The 16,623-nt window shown below is 35.8% G+C and overlaps 1 protein-coding gene across 1 annotated transcript in view; it reads left to right on the top strand.

Moving 5' to 3' along the window:
* MDGA2 (MAM domain containing glycosylphosphatidylinositol anchor 2) overlaps positions 1-16,623 on the top strand; it is an 806,109-nt gene that overhangs the window by 311,639 nt on the left and 477,847 nt on the right. The window lies entirely within an intron of this gene.

The raw sequence follows: 16,623 nt of genomic DNA, 5'->3' as shown, positions 1-16,623 counted from the left end.
ATTATAGTGAAATAAGACCGGGTCTTTAATATAATATAATATAATATAATATAATATAATATAATATAATGTAATGTAATGTAATATAATACAATACCAGGTCTTATATTAATTTTTGCTCCAAAAGACACATTAGAGCTAACTGTCTGGCTAGGTCTTATTTTCGGAGAAACACAGTAGCTAGTTATGCAGCAGATCCTAAAAATAATCCACAGCTTACATTTCAGAAGCACTAGGGTTGTTTGCTTGTATAATTTTGTCTTATATTTTTAATGGGAGCTGATTTCAGGAAAGTAATTTGTGCAAAGCTTTTTCTTTGACAATTATTTGTGACCTATCACATCTGGCACCTCCGGCATCTGAAAGACTAAAAACAAAAATAAATAAATAAAAATCAATACCAGGCAGGTACATACACATTAGGGACATGGTTCATTCAGACAGACCTATAAATAAACACTTGCCAATTTTTTTTCCAGGAGTATAGGCGGTGGGAATGAACAGTGCAAACAAGGGCTCTTCTAATAGTGTGTAAAATATGCATGTTGTAAAAATAGGCTTAAGTTACTTAAAAATCTATAAAATGCAGCATGCTGTTAGCATAAATTTTGGTTGTATGCTCTGAAAGAAGAACGATGGATCCTCTAATACATAGTTTTCTTCCCTGCACACTGCCTTTTTGTACTGCCTCCAGCTGACCATTGAAGTCTCCCGGAGTTGGTGGAAATACAGGATTTCACAGTGGGTCAACCAGTGTGTGGAGAAAATCATTCCCTTTATATTTCTTCAGGAATTTCTGTCTAAATCCATGTTGTCTTCCAGGCACTGATTTAGTTTATGCCCCTCTGCTGTTGTGGTGTGCTCAGACCAAAAGTTATATACATTTAACCCTTGAATAACGTGGGGGTTAGGGTTGCTAGCTCCATGCAGTTGAAAATCTACATATAACTTTCGACTCTATAATGAGCCCTTCACATTCATGGTTTAAACCAACCAAGGATGGAAAACGGTTTTTTCGATCGGTGGTTGGGAATCTGCGGTTGGGGATGCAAAACTACTGTTATTGATTGTTGAATCTGCAGGTGTGAAACCCATAGAGACAAGGGCTGACTGTATTTATTGAAAATTAGCATATAAATAGACCTGTGGTGTTCAAGGGTCAGCTTTACATGTAAATAGATGTTTGAATAATCACCTCAATCCTTTGATCATGAAAGAGCTTTAAGAAGAGCCTGAATTTATTAATGTTATCATAGGATAAGCAGTGTTTTTTTTCTTGTTTTCCAGAAACAAATGTATAACAGTAGACTACTCTGTGGTTTAGCAATTACAGGCAGTGCCCTAGCTTCCACCTTTTCTTTAATATGTGAACTTTTGTTATACACTCACCCTCTTGAAGCTTCAGGAGTCTTCTATGCTAAATGAGGGCATTACACACTATTTGGGGTTATGTAAACTTTACATGAGTAATTTATGTGACTACATAACACAGAGCCAAGTATATTAAACACATTAAAATATTCAGACACACAGATATATATATATGTATGTATGTGTATATGTGTCTATATTATATTTATATTTTGTATAGTAATTTACGTTATACATTGTAAATACATTAGGATAGTAAGCAACTGTAAGAGCCGCAAGGAGTAAAGAAACTGGTACTTTTGGAAAACGAATGCACTAATCTGGTCTTGCTCCGTGTTAGGATTTATTTGTTGGCAATAACATTTATACATGTCTCTACCTGTATCCTTGATTTTGTGTTAGGTGAGACGCAAGACTGTTCCAGCAATAGCATAATGGGAAATGGAAGCCCAGCAAGCCTTCCTATTGATGAGTGTCAGATAACATGCTTGTTTCTTACATTCAGATAGGCCTTCACTGAAACAGTTTTATGTCAAAAATAAGACTTATATATAAAGGAATCAAATGTGCTGGATGTTCCCCCTTTATGTTTCCATATTAACTTTGTAATCTTGTCCAACTTCCTTGATGGGCTGACCTGTGTGGGCTGGCTCAGCTGGGCTCCTTTGCCTTCCAGCTTCTGATTCGATTAGGCCAGTGGGAGCAACGGGAGAGATTGGTTTGTAGGAAAAGAGGTTGAGAGGTCTATTTCCCTAGCTTCCTCTCTTACGGAGCCACAATTTGTCAATGGCTGTGTTCCTCTGCCTATGCAGTGGCTCCTGTCTGGTGGCCTTCTCTGGCCATAGTTTCCAGCCAGATCCAAACATCCTGTCCCTTCACACTAAGGTGGAGGAATGGCTTCCAGCTCTCTCTAGTCCCAGGGTCTTTCACAGTCTTCTCTATTTTCCTTAACTCCGCCCACTTCTTGGTAAGCAGTCCCTTCATTAATATCTCTTCAATCACACTTTTTAAGTGTGGCATCTGATTCCTGGCAGGGCTTGGACTGATAGAAATGTCTTCAATGAAGCAACATTAAGGATTTCTCTTTAGAGAGGAAGGAATAATAGATGATTCTACTCCAGGGTTCAATGGCACTTGAGAGCCCTATTTATAAAGCCAGAACAAGCCATAACTGATGTCTCCGAATTTCTTTCTCTCTGTGATTAAGAGTTTACAAAAATGGTACAACTGGCTATGTGTATATCTTATGTGTCTAAGGGCAGAGAAAGGTTGTGGCTTTCATTTTAGAACAACTGGTGTGACAGTGTAATGGGGAGTGGCTTGCAAAGGGCTAAAACTCAAGACAGAAACATTCCTTCAGAGATTGTTGTGTAGTTTAGGTAAGAGATAAGAGTATCTTTGACTAGATCAGTGGAGGAAAATATACTGGAAAGGAATAATTTGAAAGTTATTTAGTGGGTATTTTAGCCCAGTGGTTAGCTTGTTACTGGCTCTGTGACTCGGGACAAGTTTATTTTACCTTTGTGAGTCTCAATTTCTTCTTCATCTGCAAAATGAAACCAGTAGCTATATCAGAGAGTTGTTATAAAGACTAAATTGCTATGTCTAAAGTACATAGACTATTTGCTGTCACATAGAAAACATTCTATAATACACACTTTAGATTTTATTAGTAGTATCTTGATGGATATGGAAGGATATAGCTAGAGAGAACATGCTTAGAATGACTTGCAGATGTACGATATGGGGGAGTATGTGGTTTTTGGTGCCATTCACTGAAAGTTCATTCAGAACTTCAAGTTTTTTCTATTAATTCCACATAGATTTTTTTTCAAGTTTATGTTGCTGCCATATTAAATTAATGTCTGATGCTGTCACCATCAGCTCAGAATGTAGCTAAATAAAACCCAAATTCATTTGCCTGGAATTCCAAGTGTATTCTAGGTATCTTTCACTATGTGTCTTAATTTGATTCCTTTATATCCAGTAATTTCCTCTACAGTGGCATAGTGAATCCATATTTCAGTTCATCTCACCTAAATTGACCTCTCTATAACTTTATCTGATTTAGTCTTATGTATCCTCAGAAACCTTCTGTAGTTGTCTGTTGTTTAAAGAGTATGTGGCTTTAACTCCTTAATCTAGAACTAAAAGCCCTTACTAGCTTGGCACACCTGCTATACTGCTTTATTTTCTCACTGTACTCCATTATCAGATAGTTAAATATCCTTAAGAGTTTTCATTTATTTCACCTCTGAGCCTTCATTATAGCTTTTCCCTATACCTGACGTATATCCCTCTTTCCTACATGTACCCAATACAGTTCTAATCATCCTCCAAAGCTCAGCTCAGTCCTAGTTTCTCAAAAAGATAACCTTCAGATTATATCCTCCCATTTCGGTTGTGTTATCTCCCTCCTTCATTTCCCCATTTCATGCTAAGTGGTGAACTATTATAGTACTTTTCAAAATCTTCTTGTGTTAGAAATTAAGTTCTCAGATTTTATTGTGAACGTTGTTAATTCAGCTTCTTGAGTTGCCTCACCCTAAAGATTCTGATTCAATAGGTCTGCAGGTTTTAATGTATGTGCTTATTTGATGATGATAAATGGTTGAAGAGAAAAGTGTCAACTTCCTGTCACCAGCCCCATAGCTCCTCCTCTTGGTATGAAGCCATGATTCGCTCATGGCTGAGATATTCGCCCCTGGGGTGAGTGGATAAATGCAAACATCCCAATTAATTACACTTGATTCATAGCTCAAGCATTGGTGAATTCTCTATTTCAGTTTCTTAGTGTAGGGTAAATCAAGTCAGAAGTTGAATGTCCGACCAAAAAAAATCACAATAGTGTAAACTCTCATACCCACATCCTCCATGATATTTTCTGGTTTCATTCCGATCACATTCGAGGTCTTCTAGTATTTTTCTTATTCCTTCTCCTGCTTTTGCCAACCTTTACTTCGAAACTTGTGCTGCAACAAAGTAACCATGCTCAGTTATTTATTTTTGTTATAGCACTATTCTGCTTTTTGTTCAGGTGAATGTGTCTATTTTTTCTTGATCCATCTTCCCCAAGTTTGCTATGTCATACATAAAGCCTACATCTTTTTGATTCAGTGACTTATACGATTGTCTGATTTTTTTTCTCTCAATGCTGAACAACAACATTTATGACACTTAACATATTATTCTTTCCTCTTTTACTAAGGCAAGATAATCATTGAAATAAGTCAAGGAAAAAAAAAACTTCACATCTTTAAATTTTCAAACAATTTATAAAAGATGACAATTTAAACAATGTATAATCTGAACTATGGAGACAAAGTTTCATGGTCAAAAAGAAAATATGAGTAAATTTGTTTCCTTTGTATTTTCATCATTCTTTTTCAAACAAATTAGGAAGGGGAAAATGTGAAAAAGTTATGGTAATTTTGATAAAACAATGATTTGGCTCAATGATTCTGAGATACAGTGGTCCACAAAGAATTCCAGAATCTGGACTAATTTGCACTGACGTAGTTAAATATTCTGACTTTCTCCAGATGGAAGGTAAATTTGACATTTTATGAGTGATTAATGAAATGTGATTTTTAACGTGCATTCCCAGTGGTTCTGGTACAGCTGGTCCATGGGCAACACTAATATATCTGACCCTCATAATTATACTTTGAGCTTTTGAAAGAAAAGAGAAAGTTTTATATATACTTTTGTGACACTCACAGATCTTAATACAACATTTTGTATAGAGTATATACTCAATTAAATATTTGCTCGGTTGAATTCAATGGAGTTGTTCAAGATTTGGTTTGCACTTATACCTATTTCTTCCATGCTGTTTCATGCTTTCATTCTCATCACGTTCCTTTTTAGTTTACTCTGAGTTCCTCTTCACTTTCGTGTTTTGGCCAGCTTTCACTTCCAAAGTGGTGTTGCAAACTAATTCTAATTGAGGATGTTATTCCAGTTAATAATGTTATTAACTCTTTTATAGTTATAGACAGCTTTATTTTCTCTGTCTTTTTCTCTTTTTCACTTATGTAGGAAATGAACCATTTATTTTTATCACATCTCTTAATCAAGTCAGGCCACTAGTCATTTAAATAATAGCTGTAGCTGAGCCCTGTATTTTGAATACCTACATATAATCACTCGAAAGTGTTACCTGGAATTATGCACCATTTTAATACACACACACACACACACACACACACACACACACACACAGTGCACTTACATAGTGGAAAGTCCATGAACTTAATTGTCCGAACTCCGTGTGTGAGTGTATGTGTGTGTGTGTGTGTGTGTGTGTGTGTATGTGTGTGTGTATGTGTGTGTACCATTTTCCCTCTGGGGATAGTTATCCAACACATAACAAAGTTCATCCCAGGACAGTGGATAGAGTTGGTCTTTAAAGGGGTGTGCGTGTGTGGGGGGTGGCGGGTCTACCACCTAAGAATGTGTCCCTCTGCTTCTGTGACACAGCCTTAGTCGCCCTCTCCTCTTATTATATATGGCAACCGCAAGTTTCTATGAACACTAAACAGCTTCCGTAGGGAGGGAAATGTGTGCATTTGTGAGAGGGCTTGGTAGTGGTGGTGTAAATCATGACAGGGGTGGATATCAGCATTGGATATTTTCACTATGCCTAGCTGACATATCCAGTGCTGATAAAAAACTTTCCCATATTTGCATCATGTCCATGGTTCTGAAAAAATATTCAGATAGGTCAATAAACATACTTTAAAAAATAATAACATTGTACTCTTGATAGAGCCTCGAATTGTTGCACTATCTCAATCCAAACTGGGAATCTGAGTACCCACAGATGATAAAGACTATCTGAGATGTGGATATACTATAGGAACTACTTTCTTTATGCGCAGGTCATGTTTTCTGGGTAGTGTCGCATTAAAAGTCCTGCCTCCTCTATTCCAGCCCTGTTCCTGAAGGATAAAAGCAGATTGGATTCTGTTTCTCCAGGATCTGTATCTGCTTGCCAGATTCTTTAACCTCATTAAATTTAAGCAGAAAACTTCATTTTTCAGTATTTTTTTTGTTAGAGAGCAGTCATATTAAAATATTATTTTATAATGTATAAATAATAAAGAACTAAACAAATTACATCACAAACCTACTCGACTACTGCTCAGAGGATAGCCTAATTTTGATACTTTAAAACTTGTCAGCAAAATACCTATTAAAGAAGAGGAAACAGTATTTTACATGTAAGACCCCTTAGCTCCACCCCCCCCACACACACTCTTTTACAACTTGTTATTCTGCTGTTTATGGCAATTCATGCTGCTTAAGTTTTAAAAACATATGCTCTATGACATATGGCCCGTGTCTGGAGTCTGTGTCTCCAATGACAGGGAATCAATCCAAGTAGAACACTGAATATCTTGGAGACTTTTATTTCTACAAATATCTTGGAATCTTGCTCTGTCTCTCTCTCTCTCTCACTTCACACAGTTATTACATTTAAAGTTCAGTATTTTGTTAAAAAAATTAGCATTTAATAACAAATAACCTGGGCTATTTCTGTCTAAGTAGCATGCTGCATGTATTTTTGGAATCATAACTTCTAGAATTGAAAGAGGCCTTGTTAAAATAAATTATTACAGAATAAATTATTAAATAATTGCTATTCTCTTTTTGAATATACATAATTAATAGTTATTAATGGGACAGGAGAAGAAAGTAAAGGCATGTCAATTTTCCAGACCAAAAGATTATGGAAGTTTATTTTGGTAATGCAATGTGAGTGCATCCTTATTAAGATCATTGTATCTCATTTTGTAAGTATCTTTAACTTGTGTATCTAAACTATCACTATGAACCATGTTGTGATTTTGTTTTTTTCTGCTTAGATAGAACCATAATGAGGTGAGTGCCACAGAGTATCAGATGACTCTTACTTAGCTTTAAGAGTTCTTACTAGGTCTGTTTGTTGTACAAAAGAAACCACAGAATGGGAAAAGGTATAACCTCATTCCTGGGCCAGAGACAACTGGCATTGAACACTGACCAGCCTGGCACCTAGAGGTTGGGTTTCAATTGCCAGCCTTAAGGGCAACCAGTGGATAACAGCTAGCAATGACATATATCTTTTGGTCAAGGCATATAATGTGGTAAATGTATTTTCAGTAATCATTATATGCAATGTTAATAATGTTCTATTGACTATCAGCTATATTAAAACACAATTAATTGAAAGATAAGTAAAAATCCCAACAGACTTTCCCCTTCGTGCAGTGACCTTGGTTAGGCCTGCCACACGAGGGGGAATTCCAAGGCCAAGTGTACACGGTTACCCATAACTGATTGGAATATGACTTTGGCGTGCATATGTGCATGTGTGCGTGTGTGAGTGTGTGTGTGTGTGTGTGTGTGTGTTTTCACTCTCAAACTAAGAAAGAGCAGCCCACTGATCACTCCAGAACAACAATTCACTCTGCTGGCCTCCTGTCACCTTCGGACAGCTTATTTCCAGTCCCATAAGTTTTCTGTGTTTCCTGAGAAAGCCCACCCTTCCCACAGTGTTCACCGCATGTCCTTGGAATTCTTCAACCAATGAAGTCCTTTCTTGTATCTCCTTTGACCATTCTCTCTGATAATCTATGATAAGCTATGCTTCAGCTTCATAGGGATTACAGTGTTTCATGGGTGAATGACAGAGACAGATAGCTTTCTCTGAACTTTAGTACAAATATAGATGCTGAAGACAGTCTTAAATCTCTTTAGTCCACACTATTCCACTCCAGGAAAAAAAATAGACGGAAAGATGTTTTTAATCAAAATTTTAGATTTTATAACCATCTGTCCCTTTCTCTGACTGTTTAAGTACAAAATAATGGACGTCTTCGCTCAGAAAACTCAAGTTGCTTTTTAATAGTGTTCTTCCCGGTGGGTCGGACCATGACCTCTAATTAGTTCATCATGCTGTCCAAAGGAAGGAAAGAAAAAGGGGAGGGAGGAAGAGAGGGAAAAGAGCAAAAAAAAAAGGAAGGAAAGGAGAGGACGAGAGAGAGGAAAGCAGAAGGGGACAGGAAGGAAGCAAAGATAGGTAGATGTGTTATCATCCCTAGTCCAATAGGGATGTTAGTGACTATATTACCATATCATCCGAGGGCAATGCCAAGCTGTAAACATCCCGTCTTCTATACTAATTGTTTAACAGTGTATTGGTTTCCTAGGACTACCGTAACCAAGTACCACAAGCTGGATGGCTTGAACAACATGAACTTATTGTCTCACAGTTGTAGAGGCTAGAAGTTTGAAGTTGGAGTATTGGCAGGACGGGTTCCTTCTGAGGGCGATGAGGAAGAATCTGTCCTTGCTTCTCTCCAGACTTCTGGTTTGCCAGCAGTCTTTGGTGTTCCTCGTCGTGGCCGGCCGCTTCACTCGGTCTTTGTCTTCAGGTCACATGCGTTCTCCTTGTGTGCTGGTCTGTGTCCGAATTTCCACTTTCAATAAGGACATCAGTCGTGTGAATTAAGCCCACTGTCATGACTTCATTTCAACTTGATTACCTGTAGAAAGACACTATTTCTAAATAAGGTCTCACATTCTGAGGTATTAGGGGTTAGAACTCCAACATATCTTTTTTGGGGGATACACATTCAATCTATAACAAATAACATGCCTTTTTTTGTTATAAAAAAATGTTAAAGTATCTCCAGTATGTTTCTCTTACTGCTGTCATAAACCAAACTAATTCAAAGTAGGAAAGTATAACGTGGCCTTCCTCCTCCCACTCCCCGGGAAAATTAGTAGGCAAGACATATGTCTATCGGGGGTTGTCTCTATCATTGAAAGTGAACCTCTACTAATTTTTAGCAAGTCTTCAGAAAACATGGAGATGAGCCTCAAGAGATGAAATATCCTTGATTTTTTTTTTTTTTTGGTAGGTTGGAATTCAGTAACATGTGTTGGTTGAAAAATGGGGTATACTTTTAATCTTTTAGTTTATAAGGTATTGGTTTAGTAGAGGAAGGAAAATAAGTTTAATAGACCAAAGTGAATAAAGGTCTAAACTTGGATAGAAACTATTTCATTATTTGAAAGACAGAATTTTTCAGATTATTTCAGAAATTGTTTACAATTTCTCTGGATGTCAGAAATGTACAATCACAAAAACTGGTTGGGAAGGGATGGTTTGTTTGAATTTTGTTGAACCCAAAGGATATTATTTACAAATGTCAGTATCTGTAGTTTGCCTACGAAAAGCAAAGCCTATTGTTCCAGCCCAAAAGAATAGGTGGTGACTGAAGGTCCGCAAACTAGTCAGAAGAGTATTGTAATATAGCACTTATGGAAAAATATTGTCACATTAATCACAACATGCCTTGTAACTAGCATGTTCTCAGACATTTTGCCTGTAGAAGTCGCCACATAATAAAAAGACTCTGGGAAAGACACGCTAACGGTTATCGCCTCAGTCTAAAGGAAATTATGATGTAAACTATCTTACCATTAGAGATATGGACCTGGATTAGTCCCACTTTATGGAATGACAGTCAGTGAGAAAAACAATTTTTGGCAATAGACATGTACATAACCTGTAATGTTATAATTCTAATGTATACACATAGTTAAGAATTATGTTACCCTCTTTTTCTCTGTCCCTCCTTCCCTCCCTCTCTCCCTCCCTCCTTTCCTTCCTTGCTCTCCTTCCTTTCTAATATGTATCTGTATAGGCTATTGTTTTCTACTGCATTCATGAATTCACTCAGTAAACATTTAATAAATTACACTATGTGCTGGACACCGTGCTGGGTTCCTGGGATAACGTGATGAATAATATCAGGCGCAGTCTCTGCCCTTATGGAGTTTACTTCTAATCACAGAAGTGGGTATAAAAGTGTACTGATGATAAGTGGTATGAAGAAGACGCCCATGTTGCTCTGAGCGCCCATAAATGAGTGATTTGATTTATGTAGGGGACCCAGAAATGTGTCTCTGGGGAGGAGATTCTGGAGCTGAGCTCTAAGTGAGTCGTAACAAGGTTAAGATGAGACGAAAGGACTAGAACTAGAGAGAACGATATGTGCAAAGGCCTTGGACCAGGATGAAATCCAGCAAGTTAGAGGGACTGTGAGAGTATGACAACAGGTTGAATGTCATGGGGAAGCAGAGGAAGAACTTTCAGGGTTTTCAAAATTCTGATAATAGCAATTTTATTTTAAAAGCATTAGGGCGACACTGAAGGTCCTGAAGTAAGGGGTTTACATGGTTTTTTCAAAATGTATGTTGTCTGAATACACAATTGGAAATGGGTCATCAGTTAGGGTGCTTTTGTAAGAAGTCTGAGTAAGAGACGATAGTGGCTTGGGATAGCATGGCGGTGGTGAACATGCAGGGAATGGACCAAATCAGAGGGAACAATCAACAACACTTTGTAACCATGTCAAGGATAAGTTCTAGGTGTCTGGTACAGGCAAATTTTCTGGTGGCATTGCCATTCAATGACGTAGAAAAGGCTGAAAAAAAACTTTCTTTTTTTTTTTTTTTTGAAGAGAGAAAGGTATTGAGTCATGAATTCAATTTTGGATATTTTGGAGCTATTTGGAGATATCTTAAGATATTCAGGAGAAACTGTCAAGCAGGCAGTTGGATAGAGGGGCCTGGATGCCAGGACTATGGTCTGTATTGGCGATATGAGCTTGTGAGTCATATAGATGGTACGTGGGCCACTTTACAACTTAATGTATGTGTCTTTTCGATATGTGAATGGATGAGAAGAGGCTGGAGTAGACCAGATGATAGCCTTGCAGGGCTGGACTCTTTTTCCTACATAAGCAAATTGGTAATAAATGACGTGGGAAAATGATCACCGAAGAAGACTTCTTCAGTGTTGATCAGCAATAAAGGAAGCTTTGCTAGAGAAAATATACCTGGGGATTTTAAGCACATGCTTCCAATCAAAAAGCCCTTAGCATGCTGTTAGCAGTCTCTGCCTCAGGAATGATAGAAAATCACATATTTTAACCTGTTACCTTATATGAAGAAAAAAATTAGGACAAATATGTTAACGTGAGTTAAATGTTTTTAGTTTGAGGTTTTCATGAACATATACATACGTATATCATCTCAAAGACTTTGTCCTCAGATTTCTTAGAATTAATTATTTCTTGTCCTGTTTATTTAAAGAGAAAAGTTTGTTTTCAGAATTGAATTATGTAAACTCCATAGTAAATCCTAAGTAGCAAAGATTTTGATAACCTGGGCATTTTTTTTTTTTTTTAGTGTCTTTTATCGAATAAGTAAAGTAGAAACAGAAATGCCCATGTTTCATAGCTGTTAAGGTGCTCTTCTAAATATTTGGCTAGAGACTATAATCTGAATTATTATTGTGAGCAGCCATTAATTTGCTGTCATAATTTGATATACTAATGTAGGTCAGTGACAAAACATCACTTACAGGTACTGGTAACTAATAGGAACATATCAACATGAGAACTTGTCAAAAGGCCTTTCATTGGAAATTAAGGAACATTTGATACATGTCAAAATAGCTCTGGAATTAGACTCTGAAGTCTCTCATTCTCAGACCTTAATTAAAATGGAGGCTTCATCTGCATAATAACATTTTTGGCTTATATCATTCTTCCATTATTCATTTCAAGTATTGAAACTTCAGTATTTAAAATGTCATTTTATAATAGTTTGTTTAGATACATCTTTACATTTTCAACTAATGTTTGGCTCCTTTTGAGATTATGGTAGGGAAGCAAATGCATGCTTTGCACTCTGAGTATTAAAATGCTATTTCTAAGAATGCTGATTATAGTGATAAATTAGACAAAAGCCTTCTGAATTACTTCTCTGTTGAAACAGTAAACCTACTTGTTATTCATTAGGTGTTTCCTTATTTTTATTTATTTAAGTATGGTTTGTAATATTAAGTAAATGAAATAGTTAACCTTGTTGAAGTTATTTTCCATATTTATTTTTGAAAAGCACCAATTTCAGTTGAAATTTTAAGCAACAATTTTTTTAAAAAAAAAATGTTATTGGGGAATATTGGGGGACAGTGTGTTTCTCCAGGACCCATCAGCTCCAATTCAAGTCATTGTCCTTCAATCTAGTTGTGGAGGGCGCAGCTCAGCTCCAAGTCCAGTCGCCATTTTCAATCTAGTTGCAGGGGGCACAGTCCACTGTCCCATGTGGGAATTGAACCAGCAACCTTGTTGTTGAGAACTCCTGCTCTAATCAACTGAGCCATCTGGCCGCCCCTTGAACAACAATTTTAATTCATTTGGTCATCTGGACTCAAAGAGAACTTTAGATTTGTTGACAAATTTGGTAATTTCATTATGTAGACAGTTTATATAAAGTTAGTGTCATTTTTACAAATGTTCCTTGCTTCTGGTTTGATCTGTTTGTTTCATGTAAATGATTGGGGAGAAAATGTAATGATTTTATTAATCAGCAATAATGTTATTCTTCCAAAGTTTGCTTCATACATGGAGATTTCAGACTGCCAACAAAAACTGAAATTTTGAATGCTTAAGTGCTGTGAGCAAAGCACTGTGGTAAACCCTAGATATACTATATTCAATTTGATTGCTAAAACAGTACCAAGTGGAAAGTTGTATCATTCTCATTTTATACATGAAGAAAGTAAGATTATCTATGATTATATGTTAATATCTCCTAACCAGGAAATCCAATTCCAAACTCAATACTTTAGCAACATTAGAAACATTCATATCTTTTATCATTAGAGACTTTTTCATGAGAGAATGATATTTCTTCATTATTTACCAATAATATTAAGCAGGTGTGGGAGAAAATTACTTGTACCAGAAAATTACTATTGAAAAAATAAATTTCATTCTTCTTTGCTGGAAATTTTGACTGTTTTAGTCATTGATTGAAACTGTGTTGATAATGTAAAATTGTAACATTGGTGTTTGTGAGATAGATCACTGAGAAAGTTGGCCTGTAAAAGTGGGGATAAGATGATACATGAGTGGTGATTCATTGCAGAGGTTCTGGGGAAGTTGACAGAGCAGGTGCCCTGAACCATTACGAGCTTGGTCATTCACTTGCTATTTATGTATTATCTTATTTTCTATACAAATGAATTGGAAAAAAAAAGTTAAAATGATTTTGGATGAATGACAGAGGATATTGAGAGTTTGGGAGCAGGAAGAGCAGAAATCATCTTGGAGATGAAAAGCTATACTTATCATACTCCAATAATGAAACCAGATTTCAATACCATGTGAGATGTTGCAAAAATAGTCATTTAGAGTTACACAATAGGTGAAAAAAATTAAACTTCTTCAAAATTGCAAACAGAGGTGGTGGTTATATGTCAAACAAACTTGGCATTGCACCATAATTTAAGAAAAGTCAGAAGATTCTAAATCATTTTTTTTTAATTGCTTGAATTATTTGGGGAAAAACCTGGTGGGTCCAGACAGACAAGTGTTTCCTTTATCCATTGAGATTAAGAGAATTAGTGCAACTGTGAAGTTGAAGTAAAGAAAGGATTATAGTCAGAGAGGTAGAACATGGCTCCAAAAATACAAGAGCATTTTATTAGTTCTGGGGGTGAGGGGGAAGTGCTTATTGTAAAAAAAAAATGGAAAATACAGACCATGATAAGAAAGAAAAACAAAAGCAAAGCTATCTGGAAATTCACTGCCCTGAGATCCTTCTAGACATGTCTTTAGGCACACAGTGTGCGTCGTACGTAAACAGGGTCATAACATACACATTATTCTTAGCAATATATTATGGATGTCTTTCCATATCAGTAAGCATAGATTTGCATCATTTTATATTGGTAGTGATCTATTTATGGATGTTTCACCATTTGTTAATCCAATACTTTATTGCTTGATACTTGTTGTTTTATAATTTTACCAGTTATTTAACAAATTTAAAATATTTTAAAGATATGAACCTTTTCCTTCTTGTGTGATTATCTCTAAATTGTCTTTTAGAAAAAAAATTCAGAGAACATATTTATGGAGATCTTCTTCTGTGTATATACAATTAGTACACCTGCAAAATTTACACAGACATTTGAAAATATTAATGGCTTGCACTGGCTGCCAGCTCCCGATGGACTGGATATTATTCCAATGAGCTTTAATCATTGCATCATTACTAAATCCTTCAAAAGAGGTTTGATTATTAATCAGTTTTACAGATGCAGAACACAGAAAGGTCAAATTGTTTGCCCAAGTTCACACAGTTAATGTCAGAATGGGAATTTGAATCTCGGGACCTGGATTCAGAACCCTTGCTCAGAAACACAGTGCTTACTCAAGCTCTATCTGATCCACTCTTCTCAAAACTTATTTTTAAAAATCAAATGACACCAACGTTTTTACATGTCAATAAATTTGGAGCTACATAACCATGTTTAATAGCCTACTTGTTTTCCATATATGCTGTTGTTTGTAGTTTTCCTATTGTAAATACTATGGTGGAGATATTTGTGCATCTTTTAGCAATTTGTCTCTTTATGGTCATTTTCAGAAGAGATGACTCACAAGTTATCTGTATTTCACATTTGGATCTACAAATTGCTTCCCTATAAAAACTATAGGTTCCCATCCAACAAATATGGAGGTATATATTGCCTCATATGTACTACAACAATAGGTTTTATTTATTTATTTTTTAATCTTTGCAAACATCTTAGGAAAACCCAGATACTTTAGTAGTTCACATTTCTTTAAAAATTATTTATGTTGAACAACATTGAATATATTTATAGGCCACTTGTTTTTGGAAGTAGATTTTTGAAAGGCACTGACCCAGCTGTGTTATAATCTGGACCAATTAAAGTCTGAATAACTTATTTGATTTGGTCTAGCATCTGATAGACATGATCTCATCAATTCTTCAGGGAAAAATGAGAAAAATTCCAGCATGGCATGTAAAGTTAAAGTTAGGTGAATGGTGCTGTGAGAATTTCAGCATGACGATTTTATATTTAACATTAAGGGGCTATGGCTACAAATAATTATTTATTATTTTATGTATTTCTTTATTTGCTCAAAAAATTCAAGGCAATACCATTAACTAGAAGTTTGTAATATAGAACATAGGTTAAGGATATAAAATTAAATAGAAAAATCGTGTGCACTTGTGAAGTATTATAGGTCACCCATTTGACTTGTTACTACCCTTAAGATTTTGTGACGCTGTAAATTTCCCGTATTGTTTGTTATGTTAATAAGCCCTAACGTTATTAACAACAATCTCAGTAATTTTTAGAAAGGCTATTTACGAATTTATTTAAGAGAAAGTGGAAAATGTTTAAAATTGAAAGCAGAGTCTTGCCCTATGGCCAGCCAAGGTAGTACAAGTGATTGAGGAAAAGGAAAGTGGGAAGTCCAGCCTCTGGGACCTGAGTTAATGGGTGACCTGGGAGATGGCACATCTAAGCACCGTCCTAGAGAATGCCATGCCAGAATGCCACAGAGGTGAACCGCTGAGATCCTTACAGGACCAATTTCAAAACCTCATTTCCAAATGAATGGAAATTGAATTGCTTGAGCAGCAGTTTTTGGCAGTTTCTCAGCTCCTGTATATACTTCTTGGAAATTATCAGAGCCCAATATTTAAAAAATCAGAAATTGAATAATACTATTTACTAATAATAGCTTGTTTCACATTGCATTATTTAGACAAATAGTTTTACTTTGAACTCCTATGGCACCAAGTAATTTAACAAAAATATTTGTTTTTGCCTTTCAGAATATAAATAATAAATGGTAATTCTCTTTCTGTATTTTATTATTTCCCCCTAAATTCCAAAGACATAAAGGAATGTCTGACCTTTTAAAAATGGGGATACAGCATAGCCAAAAGGAAAAACTATTTTTGTTTATATATAATAAATTTATTTAACATATTATATTAACATATTATGTATATGTATGTGTGTGTATCTATATATCAAAGTTTGTTCCTAGTATAAGACCAAACTGCACTTAAAACTAAACTTTGACAATTCACTACTAACCTTCACTGGGGGTATAGCATTTTTTCAAATGGAAATTAAAACTATACTTTTGAGGGTTTTGGAGAGAAGTTGAGATTGTTAAAATAAAGTACATTGACAGGTTCCTGGCATTTGCTAAATCTCAGTCCATGAGAGTTTTGTCCTGGTATGGTCTGAATCATTCTTGCTTTTCCTTAATTGCTCTTCTGTGGGGTTCAGAAGGGGCCTTTAAGTTTCTGTCTCTATCACATTGGTTCCTCTATTCTTAGTCATTTTTA

Source organism: Rhinolophus ferrumequinum, chromosome 6 (assembly GCF_004115265.2).
Source record: "Rhinolophus ferrumequinum isolate MPI-CBG mRhiFer1 chromosome 6, mRhiFer1_v1.p, whole genome shotgun sequence".
In the NCBI taxonomy this organism is placed as follows: Eukaryota; Metazoa; Chordata; class Mammalia; order Chiroptera; family Rhinolophidae; genus Rhinolophus; species Rhinolophus ferrumequinum.
Note: the sequence above shows the minus strand (reverse complement) of the source record. Positions and strands in the feature narration are given on the sequence as shown.